Source organism: Zingiber officinale, chromosome 6A, assembly GCF_018446385.1.
Source record: "Zingiber officinale cultivar Zhangliang chromosome 6A, Zo_v1.1, whole genome shotgun sequence".
NCBI classification, from domain to species: domain Eukaryota; kingdom Viridiplantae; phylum Streptophyta; class Magnoliopsida; order Zingiberales; family Zingiberaceae; genus Zingiber; species Zingiber officinale.
Genome location: NC_055997.1, coordinates 88,142,928 through 88,159,473, shown reverse-complemented (window position 1 = coordinate 88,159,473; position 16,546 = coordinate 88,142,928).

Here is a 16,546-nt window from a genome sequence, read left to right as displayed (position 1 = left end):
TGATTCCTATTCTCTCCTTTTGATTACAGCAAAAACTAGGGGTATATGTTGATGCAGTGGGGCCGACAAGAGGGCGTAAATTGCCTATAAAAAAATAAATCTCTTTCTCAATCCTTTGATTAGACTAGCACAATAATAATAATGAATTAATTGAACAACTAAATAAAAGAAAGTAATAGGACAATTCTATTTATTTGGTTACAACCTAAGTAGTTGTTAATCCAATAAATTGAAGAAAGCTCTACTAGAATTCTCCTTTGTTACAGACGGAGAAGTTTCTTAAATTATTCCTACCTCCAAGAGTCTTTTTATAGTTCCTGGAAAATTCTATCAGAAGCTAGAAGGCGCCTCCAGCGTGACAAATCTTATCACCGAAGATAAAATTTTATCTTCGGCTAACAACTAGGGAAGGCTGGAAGGCGCCTTTGCATTATTCATCGAAGGGGCCTTCCAGCCATGGATGGTGCCTTTCACAGGGATCTCTTTACGTATTTCTTCATGTAGGTGATTCTTCAGCTAACCAGAGTTTAGCTCACTCAAACCTAACTCCGATCTTCACTTCGAGCAGACTTCCTTCCCGGCTTCTCATCCCTTGAACGTCGTGCACATCTTTCTCGTCCATTGGTGTACTCTTACACAGCATCTCGTCCCTCGGATGCACCAAACCCGTCGGCTTCCTTCTCATCCCATCCTTCTCACTAGCTGTGTCTTTCACTCGACTTCTTGTGTTCCTAAGCTTCTGCACACTTAGATACAATGATCAATATAACATGGCCTAACTGAACTGGGCTGATGGTCACACAAAAATAGAAAGATTAGAATAAAATTTTTTATGATGAATAAATATTTATTTTGATCCGTACGAATTATTTAATAAGAAATAATAATTTTTTAAGTTTATATTCTTAAAAATAGAATCTCATATCTAAAAATCATGATGATTTTTATAAATATATAAAATTTAATATTTATCCATAGAAAAATTAAAACTTTTATGAATTATGCCTTAATAATTATTAATTATAAAAATATTATTTTTGATAAATAATTCATAATAAATCAAATACCGATTAAATAATATCAAAAAATCTTCTATTGACAGAGAACATAATGTTTTATAAAAAAAATGAAGTCTTACAAAAATGGATTGATGAAATAGTTTTAATTTTTATAATATGATTTTTTTTATAAATTTATAAGAAATTATTTAATGGTCAAAAAATTTTGAAATCTTTTTCTATTAATAGAAAATAAATTTCCTTTTTGAAAAAATATAATTAATTTTGAACAAAAGGCATACAAAATATTTTATTTGATAAATTCAACTAAAAGATAATTTAAGCATGCAATTTTAAAAATTAAGGCAAATTAAAATTAAAGCACAAATAAAAATTTAAACTAAACATGATTTAGGAATCCAAAATAAGTTCATACCTACTAGATTTATTAAAAGTTTGAATGGTAGATAATTTTTAGGAATTTTTCTAATTTGACACTTATAAAATCTAAAATATCAATTTAGCCTTTGATAAATTCTTTAAATTTGGAATAGCAGAATTTGAACATGTAAAGTTTTTAAAATTTTCTATTTGTTCTTTTAACTTTTTATTTTCAATCTTCGGTTTATTAAAATCTTCTATCAGACATGATTTTGCTAAGATTACTCTTAATTCTAAATTTTCCTTTTTTAATTGTTCAATTTTTGTTTCTAGTTTACATGAATTTCTAGAAAGTATTTTGATAAACTTTTACAATTTATCAGGAGGTAGAGAACGTACCTCATTTACCGAGTTAGTCTCATTGTTTGATGCTCCCCTTCCATTACTGTTTTCTTATGAAGTGTCTCCCCCTTCATCGATGCTCATCTCTGATAAAGTATCATCGTCTTCTTGGTGAGTTTCCATTAGCACAAGTCTGGCGTACTACACTGTCTCAGATTCGAATGAAGTCTCATCCATGTTTGCCCTCGATTTTTATGCTTCGTATGTCTTGGTCCTTTGTCGTTGTCTTTTTTTTGGTCTTCAATTTCGGACAATTGCCTTTAATGTGCCCTTCTTCTTGATAGTTATAACACTAAATGTTTTCTTTGCTTCGTAGAAATTTCTTAGCTTGCGACTTGTTAAACTTATTAGTTTTACAGAACTTACTAAACTTTCTTACCATAAAGGTTGCTTCATCTTCATCGAGTGATGTGTTGGAATCCAAGTCATCTTTTTGGTTAGCTTTTAGTGCTAAGTTTTGAATTGACTCCTTTTCTTTTTTTAGACCTGTGCACCTCGACTCATGTAATTCGAAGGTGGAAAATAAATTTCTAATGTGCCTACCTCGTGGTCTTTGGTGGTGTAGAAAAAATCTACCATTAACGTCCACTCGGGTGTTCTTGGAAAAGTATTTAAAGCGTACCTTAGTGAATTTTGATTAGTTACCATTTCTCTAAGATTTGTGATTTCGGTGATCAACTCCTTGATTCTTGCGTGTAGATGAGCGACTATTTCTTCTTTTTCAATCCGGAGGTTACTGAGTTGGTTCTGTTGGTGCAACCTTAGGTCAAGGTTGACCTGGTTGACCCGACTCGAGTTGACTTGACTCGAGTTGTATTTTGATGTTTGACTTGGGAAGATTGTTGATGCAACCTTAGGTCAAGATTGACCTAGTTGAGTTGCATGTTGATGTTTGACACTCGTGGAAGAGTTGTATTCTTGATGTGAGACAAGAATAGATGGTTGGGAGATTATTGGTGCAACCCTAGGTCAAGGTTGACCTGGTTGACCTGAAAAGTCCAAGTATGGAGACTTGGCAAACGGAAAAGTCCAAGCAGGGAGCTTGGCACGCGAAAAGTCCAAGTATGGAGACTTGGCACTGGAAAAGTCCAAGTACGGAGACTTGGCACGGGGAAAAGTCCAAGCAGGTAGCTTGGCACGCGGAAAGTCCAAGTATGGAGACTTGGCACGGGAAAGTCCAAACAGGGAGTTTGGCACGGGAGAAAGTCCTGGTGAGTGAAGCCAGCAATGAAAGTCCCGTGAGTGAAGCCAGGCGGTTGGAAGTCCCGGTGAGTGAAGCCAGGGAAAGACCTAGTGAGTGAAGCTAGGCGGTGTGGAAATCTCGGTGAGTGAAGCGGTGAAAATCCTAGTGAGTGAAGCTAGGTGAAAGGAAAGTCCCGGTGAGTGAAGCCGGTGAAAGTCCCGGTGAGTGAAGCCAGGGGAAAGTCCTAACGGGATGTTAGGCGGTGTGGAAATCGTGAGTGAAGCGGTGAAAGTCCCGTAAGTGAAGCCGCAGGAAAATCCAGATGGATCGTGATGATCGGACATCCGGTGTTGAGGAAAGTCCAAGTAGGTCAAAGGATTGACCGGACACTTGGCGGGGAGTTCTAGCAGGTCAAGGAGTGACCGATGCTAGGATGAAGTACCAATAGGTCAAGGTTGACCGGATATTGGTTTGGAAGTCTTGGGACTTGGTTTGGGCCAAACCCAAGCTCCGGATCGGTCTTGTTTGCTCTGATCGGTCTGGTGACCGATCAGATACCGAACAGAAGCTCTCTGATCGGTTACTGATCGGTCTGATGACCGAGCGGTGGGATCGGTCTGTGGACCGATCCAGCTGTGGCCTGATCGGTCCACAGACCGATCAGAACCCGCACAGAAGGTGGGCAGCTTTCTGTGAAGAAAGCTGATCGGTCTGGGGACCGATCAGAATAGGTCCTGATCGGTCCCCTGACCGATCCAGGCACTAGCCGTTGCGTCGCAACGGCTAGATTTCTTCTGTGTTTTCTTCGCTTTCTTCGCAGGTATAAATGAGGGCTACAGGACTTCGGTGAAATCTCTCCGTCCTGCTACTGCTTCTTCCTTCTGGAAGTTTTTTCTCCTGCCTGAAGCTTCTGCTTCTCCTTCTTGCTGAGCTTTGTTGAGCTCGTTGGGTGCTGAAGCTTCGCGTGAGCTTCTTCCTGTTGCTGGTTTTCTAGCTAGGCTTGGATCCGAGAAGCTGCTGCTTCCCCAGGGTTCCTGCTGACTTCAAGAAGGCAAGCAAGTGTAGTTTACATTTCTGTTCTTGTTTTCTTGTTCCTATTTGTACTCCTATTGCTGTTGCAAATATTGTGGCGAGGTTTCTCCACCCACAAGGAGTATATTGTATTAGCCGGTTCTCCGGGGACTCATCCACCGACGGATTGATAGGGCTCGTCCACCTTACGGACACGCCGAGGAGTAGGAGTATCATCTCCGAACCTCGTACATCGCTGTGTTAAGGTTTGATTTTCTTCTCCTTTCGTTTCTATTTGTATTTCCGCTGCACTAACCTAATCGTAGGAAGAAACGCGATCGATTTGGGGCGGCTATTCACACCCCCCCTCTCTAGCCGAGTACGAAGGATCCTAACAAGTGGTATCAGAGCAAGGCCGCTCTTCGTCGGATTCACACCCGTGGGAGCAAAGCTAGAGATGGATCAATTCGGAGAAGACATCACCATTCCACCCTTCTACAACGACAACTTCGCATATTGGAAGGTAAGGATGATGTATTTTCTTAGGACTAATATGTTGAATTGGTTTTGTGTACAAGAAGGTTTTACTCCTCCAATGGATAAAGAAGGAGAGCCTCTAGAGAAGAACAAGTGGACGAAGGAACAAGTCCACCAATCTACAATCAACAATGAGGTAACTAAAACAATTGAATTTTCATTACCTACTAATATTTTGTGTAAGATAGGTAAGTACAACAATGCCAAGGAATTATGGGATAACTTGGCCAAGTACCATGAGGAGAGCTCCACTTCAAGCCATGAAGAGGAGCCTAGTGAGCCAAGTAGCTCACATCATGGAGGGAGCGAATTGGGAGTTGAGGGCTACTCAACATCCAAGGAAGAAGAGGAGGAGAATTCCTCTTGTTCAAGTTCGGAGCAAGAAGAAGAAGTTTCCACCTCCGGAAGGGTTGAAGAAGAAAGCTCATCTCCATTCACAACTCTAGGTAACTCAAACACTGTGATTTCAAGCAAATTACACATAATGTGTTTTGAGTGTAGGAAACATGGACATTACAAGAGTAAGTGTCCAAAGAGGGTAAGAAAGACTCCACCAGCACCAAAGGTCAAGGAAGCCGGAGTCCCAACACGCAAAGGCAAGGAGCACATCGTGTGCTTCCAATGCAAGCAAAGGGGACACTATAGGAGCCATTGTCCGAGGGGGAGGCAATCTCACAAGGGCAAGAGACCGAGCACATCGATAGGGGGAGCTAAGGCAAACCCTAAGGTAATCTCTAAGGTTCATTATTGCAATTCTAATAAAACTCATGCTAGTAGTTTTGTTGCAATTGTTAATAATGATAAGCATGTTAACTTTAGGAACCAATAAATGTGCTTAGGAGCTAAACATGTTAGCCTAGGTAAGGATAACACTAGAAATACCAACCCTAGGATTAACGCTTCTAAAGTTAAGGAAAACCTAGGTAGAAATCCCAAGAAGACTAGACACATGCCTAGGAATATCTCAAGAGAAATGACAAATTAAAACTTGAGGTATTAGAGAGGGAAAATCAAGTCTTGAGGTCAAGACTTGATAATTTAGAAAAGGCTCTTAAAAACATGGAGAAGCCATCTCTAGGGTTTAAGAGTCAAAAACCCAAGTCCAAGGACAAGAAAGGTTTGAGTCACAAACCTAAGCCCCAAATGGTCAAGCCCACATATCATAATGTTCCATTTGATTATGGAACAAGACCTAGGGCTAGGAAGACCATTACCAAGGTCACAAGGGGAGTCACCCCTATAGTTGACCTTGATGAGACCCAAATGACCAAGGCTTTAAAGCCTAAGAGGGTCATTAGGAGGGTTGCTAGGAAAGTCATCCCTAGTGAATTTTAGTGAACCCAATGAGCTCAAGTAGGTATTGGGTTCCTAGGAGCATTTTCTCTACCCCATAGATGGGTTAGAGAGTGTCAACTCCAATAAGAAGGGTAGTTAACCCAACTTTGAGGAAATTGACACTCAAGGAGCATTTTCAAGGTTTTGGGAACCTTTGAAAATGAAATGGAATAATCTTTATCATTCACTCCTTGGAAGAGTAAAGTGTGCCAAAGTGAGAATATATTAATCTCACTTTAAGTTGACACAATTTTGAAAAACCTAGAGAAATATCAAATTGGGATTTTGATATTCTCTTAGGTAATCAAGGCAATCCGGGCCTTAAATTAGAAGTGCTACTCTTGTAGAATTTTAAATGGTATAAATCAAACAAGAGATCAAGAAATGCCAATTTGGGTTTTGACATTTTCTTGGAGCACTTTGGGCAATCTAGGATTAGGACTTAAGTTAGCTAAGTGATTAAGGATACTTAGATAGGGAATTTAGGTATTTTATTTGTGCTAACTTGCCATGATTGGTTGCCATATGCCATGCCATGACATCATATTTATTTTATTATCATTTGAAATGTCATGATAATGCTTAGGTTATCTATATGTCATGTGTTAGTTTAGTTTCAAACTTTATGCCATGACATCATGACATTGGCACATGTTTTCATTTATGTTATTAATTTATGCCATGTCATCATCTCTTGCATTAATAATCAATGAAATTGATTTAAGGATGAAAAACACATTTTGATATTAAGATCAAATTTGTGTTTAGAAAATGCATGAGACCTTAGTCTAAGATACCTAAACCCATATCTCACATCAAATTGACTTGAATGTGATTTGATACACCTTAGATGTGTGTGAGATATTAGGATCATGAGTTAGGATCAAGGTACATAGTTCTTGTACCTAGATGAGCCTAATTCAAGAAATGGGGATCATAGGGAAAGCTTGTGTACAAGTCATGTGCATATAGCCCTAAGATTGTGGTCCCAAATTAAAAGGTTTAAAATCATTTTGAAATTGATTTGAAAAACCTTGATGAAGCTTTCCTAGTGATAGCACTCATCATTGAACATTGTGATACAAAACTGACTTAACTTTGAACTATTTCAAAGTTTTCGAATTTTGTATCAAGATTTGAAAATGGAAACTATTTTCATAGAAAATTATTTTTCCATGATAGTGTATGATATGAGGAATGTATCCTCAAAGTTTCGTAATTTTTCGAATTTTCTGGAATTTTCTAGGAGTTTCTGAATTTCGGGAAGGAAATCGAAAATTCTGTCAGTGGCTGGATCGGTCCGGGACCGATCCAGGAAGCTCTGATCGGTCTGCGGACCGATCCAGAGTATTGTGGATCGGTCTGCAGACCGATCCAGTGAGTTCGGGACCGATCCAGAGGGGTTCTGATCGGTCCGGGGACCGATCAGGGCGTGCCAACCTGCTGAATTTCAGCTGTTGTCTGAAATTTCAGTTATGGAAGTTGTGATTTTGGATTTCTAAAGGTTTGGAACTCTCAAAGACATTGTTGGTGCAATGGTCAAGGGGGAGTTGACCTTTAAGGGGGAGTTTTTACCTAATTGTCAAGGGGGAGTTGACTTTTAGGGGGAGTTTTTACTCCTTAAAACTTTTGAGGATTAGTGATATGAGATTATCACTAAGTTGATTGTTGAGTTTAGTATCAAGGGGAAATTAAGAGTTTCAATGAAAGGTATGAGACTTTCATTAGGAAGAAACTTTTGACCTTGATATCCTCCTTTTACTTTTTGATGTGTGTCAAAAAGGGGAGAGTGTTCATTGGAGAACCCAAGTTAGGTTATCGGGTTAACCTAAGCTAGGGGAAGAATGTCAAGGAATGTTCAAGGAAGAACATTGGAATTCTTTTTGATGTGTGTCAAAAAGGGGGAGAACTATTGGAGAACCCAAGTTAGGTTATCGGGTTAACCGAGAATGTTCAAGGAAAGAACATTGGACATTGGAAGATGGTTGGAAAACCTAAGTTAGGTTATCGGGTTAACCTAACTTGATTATAGTTTTGTCAAACATCAAAAAGGGGGAGATTGTTGGTGCAACCTTAGGTCAAGGTTGACCTGGTTGACCCGACTCGAGTTGACTTGACTCGAGTTGTATTTTGATGTTTGACTTGGGAAGATTGTTGATGCAACCTTAGGTCAAGATTGACCTAGTTGAGTTGCATGTTGATGTTTGACACTCGTGGAAGAGTTGTATTCTTGATGTGAGACAAGAATAGATGGTTGGGAGATTATTGGTGCAACCCTAGGTCAAGGTTGACCTGGTTGACCTGAAAAGTCCAAGTATGGAGACTTGGCAAACGGAAAAGTCCAAGCAGGGAGCTTGGCACGCGAAAAGTCCAAGTATGGAGACTTGGCACTGGAAAAGTCCAAGTACGGAGACTTGGCACGGGGAAAAGTCCAAGCAGGTAGCTTGGCACGCGGAAAGTCCAAGTATGGAGACTTGGCACGGGGAAAGTCCAAACAGGGAGTTTGGCACGGGAGAAAGTCCTGGTGAGTGAAGCCAGGCAGTCGGAAAGTCCTGGTGAGTGAAGCCAGGCAGTTGGAGAAAGTCCTGGTGAGTGAAGCCAGGCAGGGGAAAGACCTAGTGAGTGAAGCTAGGCAGTGTGGAAATCCTGGTGAGTGAAGCCAGGTGAAAATCCTAGTGAGTGAAGCTAGGTGAAAGGGAAAGTCCTGGTGAGTGAAGCGGTGAAAGTCCCGTGAGTGAAGCCGGTGGGAAAGTCCTAAGCGGGATGTTAGGCGGTGGAAATCCGTGAGTGAAGCGGTGAAAGTCCCGTAAGTGAAGCGAGCAGGAAAATCCAGATGGATCGGGATGATCGGACATCCGGTGTTGAGGAAAGTCCAAGTAGGTCAAAGGATTGACCGGACACTTGGCAGGGAGTTCTAGCAGGTCAAGGGAGTGACCGATGCTAGGGATGAAGTACCAATAGGTCAAGGTTGACCGGATATTGGTTTGAAGTCTTGGGACTTGGTTTGGGCCAAACCCAAGCTCGGATCGTCACCAGACCGATCAGAACTTTGCTCGATCGGTCCGGTGACCGATCGATATCAAGCTCTGTTTTCGTTATCGATGCGGTGACCGATCGAAGCAACGAGGCAAAGAGAGGGCCGATCGGTCCACGCATCGATCATGTCCTCTGATCGGTCTGGGACCGATCGAGACGATGTCGCTGAGAAAGCAAGGGTTGGGATCGGTCGTGGACCGATCCATTGCTCTTTGATCGGTCCGCAGGCCATCGTAACCCGCACGTAAGGTGGGCAGTCAGAAAGTCGATCGGTCTGGGACCGATCGAATAGGTCCCGATCGGTCCCCCGACCGATTCAGTACCTGCCGCCGCAACGCCAGATTTCTTCCGTGTTTTCTTCGCTTTCGCAGTATAAATGAGGGCTCTGGGACTTCGTGAAATCTCTCGTCCTGCCATCGCTTCTTCCTTCCGGAAGTTTTTTCTCTGCACAAGCTTCGCTTCTCCTTCTTGCCGAGCTTTGTTGAGCTCGTTGGGTCTGAAGCTTCGTGTGAGCTTCTTCTGCTGGTTTTCTAGCTAGGCTTGGATCCAAGAAGCGCTGCTTCCCAGGTTCCGCTGACTTCAAGAAGGCAAGCAAGTGTAGTTTACATTTCTGTTCTTGTTTTCTTGTTCCTATTTGTACTCCTATTGCTGTTGCAAATATTGTGGCGAGGTTTCTCCACCCACAAGGAGTATATTGTATTAGCCGGTTCTCCGGGGACTCATCCACCGACGGATTGATAGGGCTCGTCCACCTTACGGACACGCCGAGGAGTAGGAGTATCATCTCCGAACCTCGTACATCGCTGTGTTAAGGTTTGATTTTCTTCTCCTTTCGTTTCTATTTGTATTTCCGCTGCACTAACCTAATCGTAGGAAGAAACGCGATCGATTTGGGGCGGCTATTCACACCCCCCCTCTCTAGCCGAGTACGAAGGATCCTAACAGGTTCTAGAGTAGACATCGTCTTGTGAGTTTGGCCTCCGAGGTTCCTTCATGCAACTCCAGGAACTTCTCCTAGATCTCTTCGGCTGACTCGTAGGCTCTGATCCAGTTGACTTTTTGTGGTGGTAGAATGGCCAGCGAATGAAATTATGCTTTATTGTTTGCCTCGAGTCGGCTCGCTCGTTCTTACTCCAAAGATGTTTTTCTTTTTTGTCGTCGTGTTGATTTTTGGGTGATATAAATCCATATTTGGTATGTGACAAAAATTTAAAACCAGTCTTAAAGAATAGCTCCATTCTTTTCTTCCGTGTGGCCAAATCTCCCTCGAACTTTGGTGGTGAATACTCGCTCCAGCCATCTCCATGTTGCTTCAGTTGGTGGTTAGTCCTTCTGAGACTATTGTACTCTGATACCACTTGTTAGTCCTGATGCGACCAACAAGAGGGGGATGAATTTCCTTGTAAGGAAAAAATTAACAATTTTATTTTCTTCTTTAGCAAAGTCAACACATGTTAGTTAGTTAAAAATAATAACATAAAAAGAATGTAAGATACTTAAGGTTTACTTGGTTTGCAATTAGGGAGGTTGTTAGTCTAAGGCATAATTAAGCTCACTAAAAAGCCTCCTTTCTTGGAGGCGGAGAAGCCCCTTACTGCATTGAAAGCACAAGTAGCTAGATCAAAGTACAAAATTCGTAAACAATTATAGTTGAAATGAAGAGGACTATGGCTCTATTTATAACCTGCTGTCAAAAGTGTATGTTGGCTGACGTGGCATCTTCTGGTGCATGAAATGGGTTCAAGTGCCTCTAGTGGTGCATTTTATCTATTTGCAACGACTCTTCAATGGTGCGATGATAAATCTTTATTGGTAACCGATCGCTTAGACTGGTCTAGGCTTCTGGATTATTGTTGACGTGGATCTAAACTTTATCTGCACCGACGTCGTGACGATAGGGCGCATGTTCGGTACTAGGTTGGTCCGGGCGCTTAGACTTGGTTCAGGTGCTTGGACAAAGTCAATACAAAGTTAACTTTGCCCGGTTGCTCCTCTGATTACTTGAGTAATTTTTTGGTCATCCAAAGTTGAGCTCACCAAAACCCAACTCTGGCCTTCTCCTCGAGCAGACTTCTGCTCTGGCTTCTCATCCCTCGGAAGCATCACGCGCATCCTTCTCGTTCGCCGGTGTACTCTCCCACAGCACTTCATCTCTCAGATGCACCGAGCCCTTCGACTTGCTTCCCGTGCCATCCTTCACTCTAGCTGCGTCTTCCGCTTGACTTCTTGTGTTCCTAAATTCTGCACACTTAGACACAAGATATTAAATACGTAGAGTCTAACTTGACTTGATTGATCATATCAAAATCACCTTGGAGTACTTACAGCTTTTGGTGAACAGATGGAACAGATGGAATTGGTTGTGAAAAGTATGATAGCGATGTTCAAAAACCACAATAGAAAAAATCCAGTCTGACGCCATCATCGAGCTAACTCAGATATGGAAACGGATGATGGAGAACAAGAGGATGTTGATAAAGAGGAGGTTCCCCTTAGGCAACACAGAGTGATAGCTAAGGAGGATCACAGGCGCTGGGAGACGGGGAAGAGAAATGAACTCCCTGAGTTTCAAACCCAAGGAGTTCCTAAATTGGCTGGCCTTGGTAGAGAAAATTTTGGAATTCAAAGAGGTTCTTAAAGACAAGCATGTGCCCTTGGTTGCAACTAGATTGTGCAGAAGATCAACGACATGGTGACAACAACTAAAATTGATCTGAAATAGATTGGATAAGGCTAAAATTACCAACTAGGAGAAAATAAAGAAGCTCATGTGAGAGACCTTCTTGTCATACAATTTCTAGCAATTGATGTATCAAAAGTTATAGAATCTAAAGCACGGTGCCCAGTTAGTGAAAGAATATACTTCTGATTTTTTTTTTCAACTAATTACAAGGAAAAAAATTCATAAGACGGAAGACCAGTTGGTGGTGCGATATATTGAGGGTTTGAAATATCATATCCAAGACGTTGTCAATATGTTTGACCCTATTTCAGTATCTAGGCACAACAGAGGATGCTGATTGTGGAAAAACGTGCATGCTAAAATAGTGAAATTTTCTCTACAAACACTACTAGCGGGGGTCCGAGGATAGGGACTGTTGGAAGTGGTAGTGATGTGAGATTCGATAAAGGTAGTGGACAATTTAATATAGGTAGTGATAGAGTTGGCGACCTAAAGTGCTTCAATTATGGAGAGATTGGACACAGACAGTCAGAATGTAAGAAGACGCCAAGAAAGAAAGCACCATTTATTGACAACAAAGATTGTGAAGAGGAAGAAACATAGATTATGAGAGACCCAATGTTTGACTAAAAAGGCGAAAATAAAATACTAGTGGAAGGAGATGTTGGGACAACATTGGTGGTATGCCGCTCTTGTTTGACGTCGAAGTTGGTAGCAGATGATGATTAGCTACGAAGTAATATTTTCTAGTCAACTTGTACCATCTTAGGTAAGGTATGTCGCTTTGTGATCCATGCAGGAAGCTGTGAAAATATTGTGTCTGTCGAAGCTGTACAGAAATTGAATATCCAAATTGAGAGTCACCCCAAATACTATAAATTAGTGTGGCTTAAGAAGAGAGGTGAAGTATCAGCAATAAAGAGGACACTTATTCAATTTTATATTAGTTCAAAATATAAGGATGCTATGTGGTGTGATGTTGTAGCGATGGATGCCTGCCATTTGTTGTTAGGCAGACTGTGGTAGGTTAATAGAGGTGTGCATCACAATGAGCACACCAATACTTATAACTTTGTGTTCGAGAGAATTAAAATTGTGCTTCTACCTTGTAGAGTTCGAGGGAATTAAAATTGTGCTTCTACCTTGTAGACAATCCGAGGAACGTCGTCCCAAACCTATAGGAGAAGCTACGGCTTTATTGTCTCAGGCTCAATTTGATGAGGAGTTGCTGCAAGTAGAAAAGAGGTATATGCTAATGTGGAAGGAAATGCCTAAATCCAACACTATTCCAAAATTTATGGCTCCACTCATTGACGAATTTAGCGATATTTTTCCAAAAGAGCTACCAAGTGAAGTGCCTCCTTTACATGATATACAATATCATATTAATTTGGATCATGGATCGATGTTACCGAACATAGCACATTACAGGATAAGCCTGCACGAGCATGAGGAACTGAGTTGATAGGTTGAAGAATTATTGGTTAAAGGTCACATCAGAGAGAGCAAGAGCTCTTGTGTTGTACCTACCATTTTAATATTAAAGAAGGATGACTCTTAGCATATGTGTATGGACAACAAAGTCATCAATAAAATCACTGTTTAGTACCATTTTTCCATTCCTCAATTAGATGATTTGCTTGACTAGATTAATGAATCTATTGTGTATACTAAATTAGATTTGAAGAGTGGGTACTATTAGATTTGTATCAAGCATAAGGATGAGTGGAAAACAACTTTTAAAGCTAGGAAAGAATTATATGAATGACTAATGATGTCTTTTGGGTTGTCTAATGACCTAGCACTTTCATGTGGGTGATGAATCAATTGTTGCGACCATTTATTGGGAGGTTTATTATGGTGTACTTTCATGATATTTTGATATATAGTTCAACCCCTAAACAACATCTTCAACATATGAGAGAGGTTTTCAGTGTGTAGCGCAAGGAGAAGTTTTATTTTGCTATGAAGAAGTGTATGTGATGGCTCCCAAGGTGTTATTTTTGGGTTATGTGATCTCAGGAGTAGGTCTAAAAATTGATGAATCTAACGTACAAGCAATGAAAGACCTTAATTGAAACCACAAGTTTTCACAATTTAGCCTTGTTCTACAGACGTTTCATTATTTCTTTCAACACTATCATGGCTCTTATAATAGTTGGCATGAAGGATGGCCGATTTAAGTGGACTGGAGAGGTAGATTTAGCTTTCTGATTGATTAAACAATGACTCACAATAGCATTAATCTTAGTACTCCTAGATTTTTCTCAACCTTTCGAGTTACACACGGATGCTTCTAAAGTTTGTATTGGCGTATTACTCAGTCAGAACACCCAGCCTATGACATTTTTAGTGAAAATTTATCCCAAGAAAAACTGAATTATAGTACATATGATATTGAGTTTTATGCAGTCGTGAAAGCAGTAAGACATTAGTGTCATTATCTATTTCATAGGGAATTTATTTTATACACAAATCATGATTCATTGAGAAATCTACACTAGCAGAACAAAGTGTTGTCATGACAGCTTATTTGGAGCAATTCACCTATGTGGTTAAACATAAGACAGAGGTTCCTAATCGAGTAGAAGATGTCTTGAGTCACAAGAGCAACTTACTGGTTACTAGGCGTGTTAAGGTGCCAGGTTTAGACTCTTTTGCAAGTTGCTTGCTAATGATTCATACTTTTATGTGGTAATGCAAGATATACAAGTTAGGAAGAAAATTGAATTTTTTTTACTACACAAAGGGTTTCTGTTTGAAAGTAATTAATTGTGTATTACAGATTATAGTCTACATGTAAATAATCAAGGAGTTGTACAGTGAGGGGCATGTGGGTTGAGACCAAAAATTTGTCAAGTCTCTAAAGGAGCAAACACTAATACAATACTATACATGTCGTTGCTAGTCCCTTCTCGACCTTAGGTTGATATCAGCATGGATTTTGTGCTAGGTTTACCGCATACCTAGCTAGGTAGTGATTCTATCTTCGTTGTCGTTGATAGATTTTCTAAGATGGTTCCCTTTATCCCTTGCAAGAAGACTATATATTGATGCTATTAATGTGGCACAACTATTCTTTCGAGATGTCTATCATCTTCATGGCTTTCTAACGACCATTGTATCATATCAGGACACTCATTTCTTTAATCATTTTTGGCGCAACTTGTGGAAGATGATTAATAAATAGTTAAATTTTAGTAGTGCTTATCATCCTCAAATAGATAGTCAAACAGAGGCTATGAATGATCACTTGGTAATTTATTGTGTTGTTTAGTGGGAGATCATGTGAAGAGTTGAGATTAAAAAGCTGTGTTAGGCAGAATTTGCTCACAGCCATACAATGAATCGCAATACTACTTTTAGCTCATTTCGGGTGGTTTATTCGGTTTAGCCTCGTGGTTCGCTGGATTTGATGTCGTTGCCCAGCAAGACGACGATCCACGGTAAAGGTTTAGATTTTGTGAATAGCTTGTAGAGAGTCCATAAAGTTGTTCATGAGTATCTATCTAACTCAAACTCAAAGGAGAAATACACTACAAACCAAAAGCGTCGACATTTTTAGTTTGAGGTTCGGGATTTTGTGTGGATAGTTTTAACTAAGGATCATTTTATAGTTGGAGATTACAACAAATTATCAGTAAAGAAGATTGACCCGATAGAAGTTATTGAGAAGATAACCCCTAATCCATATTGCTTAAAACTGTCTAGTTATATTCGTACTGTTGATATTTTTAATGTAAAGGATTTGATTCCCTTCCATGATAATTCTTCTGATAACGAGGTGATTGGCAACTTGAGGCCAAATTTTCTCAACTTTGGGAGAGAATGATGCGAGTTCGACAACACAATCTTCCTGAAGCTATAACTTTTGACTCAAGGCTCGAAATCACGCTCTGTTGGTGGTCATGCGTGTAAAATTGAAATATCTATATTTATTGCTAGGGAACCCATAACTGCCAAGTTTTGATCCCAAAATCCACAATTTTGGCTCTCAACCAAACCTCCAAATATATATTTTTTCCTATTTTTGGTAATATCTATTTTTATGGTATTTTTGGTATTTTTGGTATATGTGGGTTAGATTAGGATTTGTCTATGTTAGCATCCTATTTTGTTAATTAGAATTGAATTCCTATTTTGGTAAGATTTCTTTTCTTTTTGTAAAGATAGGAATTGAGATCTATATATGAGAATTTCTTTCCTTTTTTCAAGTCTTAGGATATGAGATTTATATAAGTGTCATGGTTCTTGTTTTAAAGACAATTTTTGTTTAATACTATTTTCGACAGAGTCATTATTTCTCTATTTTCTAGTATTCTTTTTCGAATCAATATATTTAGAAGATTACTTCCAGTATTCGTGCGTGAATCAACAGATTTAATAGTCACTTCTGGTGTTCGTGCGCAAATAAATGGATTTGATAGTTGTTTTCGGTATTTATGCATGAATAAAAAGAATCAATAGTTATCTGTTGCATCAGAAACTAAAAAAAGATACTTTACTGCTACACCATTACCCTGAGATCCTTTTTTACTTTTTAATTCAACTATTAATGAGTTAGGATAGAGATTGTCAATCAAGGACTTCATGACTCTTATATTGGATTGTGAATGTTGTAATTTTGATTTTTTGCTTTTAGTTATGGAATTGTATTAATGTTTTGATAGCCAAGGTAGATATTAAGTTTTTTAGAATTTATCTTTTAAAGCCTTTTGGCATTTATGCAGTTCCTCCCAAGGGCAAGGGTAGGTGTTAGCATATTTAGCCTCAGACCTGGGAGAGAAGAACCCTTATAGCTTGGATTTTCGATGGGCCAAAGTGGATTATAATTTCAAATTCCGTCATTACTTGATTTTAGTCCGGGGGCCATTTTAGGATTTAGAGAAAAAGCTCATATTTAAGATTTTTTATATTTAATCATTTTAATCAATTGTTCACTCAATCCATCTTAAATTTTTAAATCAAATTCTACTATCA